This window comes from Rhinolophus sinicus, linkage group LG01 (genome assembly GCF_036562045.2).
Source record: "Rhinolophus sinicus isolate RSC01 linkage group LG01, ASM3656204v1, whole genome shotgun sequence".
NCBI lineage: Eukaryota > Metazoa > Chordata > Mammalia > Chiroptera > Rhinolophidae > Rhinolophus > Rhinolophus sinicus.
In genome coordinates, this window is record NC_133751.1 from 140,166,955 (window position 1) to 140,169,889 (window position 2,935).

Here is a 2,935-nt window from a genome sequence, read left to right on the forward strand (position 1 = left end):
CTTAAAATTCGTTAAGGTACCTAGTCATAGAATTACCTCCATTTTCTGACAGCGCTCAATCCCGAGTGAACTTCCTCTTCCTTGAATCTTTCCCCAAAATCACTTAATACCAGCTCAGATCTTACAATACATCGTTTTTAATACTTTCTTGTTGAGCTTCCTTATGGGGCACTCCAATGATAAATAAACTCAACTTTGTTTGCCATAGGTGTCTTCTTGCTGATCTTTTGTGTGGAGGACATTGACACCAGGTAACAACCATCGTTCAGTAACTTACAAAATTCAAACTAGTGACCAAAGGTGAGGATTTTCAAAAAATACTGGATGGGCAATACTGAGATCCTGTTGGTCAGGCAAGCTTTCTCCCCTAGATGGAATAAAGCATTGCTTGAGTTCTTACCATTTTCATTTATTCAATGATTCAGTCATGCAATCATACATTTTATCATTGAACAGGCATTTACCAAGTATATGCACTGTGCCATGCACTGTATTAAGATCAGAGAATAAGAAAAATCAAAGTTCCTGCACTCATCAAAATTACAGATTAGGCTAAACATTAGGTTATTATCTACAGGAGCAAAGAATGAAGAGGATTTTTGCCTCATACATTTGGACGTATCCTCTGTCACCATGAAATTAAAAGTGCTCTGATCAGTATTTCAGTTTTGTGCCATGTATTCAATACATGTAGAATAAATAGATCAGTTTACATACTACTGTATTAAAGGATCTAAGAGAAAAATTCTGTCCTTGCTACTGTAACTGACATCTTAGAATAAATATTAAACATTAAAATGACTCAAGTTACAATTTTCTAAAGCTTTTTCTGATTTGATTCTCTAACCCTAATACCAAGAATTTAAGCTCCTGTCCTCAACAGAGAATGGGCATGGAGTTGGTGTTATAAAGGACTTTGTTTTTTATGTCTTATTTCCCTAAAATAATTTATTAATTTCTTTCCAGAGCAGATGTCTACAGAGCAAATTTTGTGACTAGGATTTATACATCTTAAAATTTCACCTACATCATAATCATTACAAAAGTAGCAATTTAGTAATAGCTTGAAACTTATTTTCTTCAAAGTCCTCAGGCACTTTACATCTTAAACTGATTATCATCAATTTTCAAAACTGTGTTAACCCACAGTGTCTTAGTATAGATACATAACTAGGTCTTCTAAAACTGAATGACACCTAGAAAATAAACCTGATCTAAAAAGGTTATATTTTAAGGCAGACACTAGATTTTGATGAATCTCCTCTGCAAGAGGAAGATTTTAAAAAACTCTATGTTAACACAAAAGAATTCTCTCAGAACCATCAAACTCAAGAGCAGTCCTACCAGTTTAATACAGAGAAGAGAACCTGAATTATATGCAAATATTACATCTGGGCTAATTTCCCTGTCTAGCTTTATAAAAAGATCTAGACATCAAGAAGAAAAAGCCAGGACTTTCTGCAGTGGTATTTTATATTAATGTGTGAGCAAACATTGACACTATGGAAGATTTGGCTTGATTCTGCAACAACCCCATATGGAACCATTCCCCTAAAGGGGAAATGTCAGCTAATGGTTTCCACCAAATCATGTTGTTCATAAAAGCAGAAGGAATAAGGAGGTAGGAGATAAAACAGCGGGTAAATCAACTCAGGGAAATTCCTCTGCATTAGTGGTTCAATCAACCAATAAACCAATATTGAGTAAACATGTGTGAAAGATGCTGTGATGGGATACAAAGCAGAATACAACACAGTCCTTACTTATCAGGCAATGCCAATCAATACTCTAGTCTCTAATTTTAGAAATGGCTTTAATAATTTTAATATCAGTTTACATCCCTTGCAAATTTCTACATAAATTGCTTATATTCTTGGGACAGGTATGTTTTTTGCCTCCCTGTGCTACTCTTTGTTTGGTCATCATGAGGGGGTAAGGCTGGGAATCTTCAGAATTCCTTTTCATCTCTAAAATACTACACTACACTACATTACACTATGCTATAATTTGACTAATTTATATAAAACATAAATGGGTCCATTTTTAATTCTATCCAAGTGTATTTCATTGTTAAAATATACCTTAAATAAAGAAGGGCCATTTTTTCAGTGTGTAAATTATTTTCATTGTTTATTTAACAAATACATATTAGATAATCATTATACACTAGTGTACACGCAGGGTCTTAGGTCCTGCTCCCTGCACCAGAATGCAGGATATGGTGAGGCCAAAAAGGAGCACCAATGGAGCCACAGATAGGGGAGTCATACCACTATGTTCTCTCGGGCGGCTGGGTTGGAAACATAGGGAGCAGGAGGCACAGGATCCGCGATCTGCCATCCATTTCTCTGCCAACCAACCCTCTAGCGTAGCCACAGCAGTTATATCTGTGGCTAATGGCTAACTGGTTACAGCTAATGGCCAACTAGTCACAGCTGATGGCCATCTACTACCCGAGCCAGCACCCCTCCACGTGAGGCCCAGAGCCTGGAAACTGCTCTCTGGGACTCTATCCCCACAACTAGATACTGCGTTAGTTGCTGGGATATAACACCTAAGTTCATGGATCTTACAATTTATGGAGGTTTTACTATTTTACTTTTTTTCCAGTTTCATTGAGATATAACTGACATACAGTACTGTATAAGTTTAAGCTGTACAACATAATGATTTGACTTACATATATTATGAAATGATTACAACAATAAGTTTTATTAACATCCATTATCTTGTATATATGTATACATACATAATATGATGTGTGTTATATATATATATATATATAACATATATATATATATATATATATATACATAACACATATATATGTATATATATATACATACATATATACATATAGCGAATATTTTATTATTAGTGTCCTAAATAGGACTCAAAGGTAATAAGTGATTTATTACAATCACTGCAAAAATAC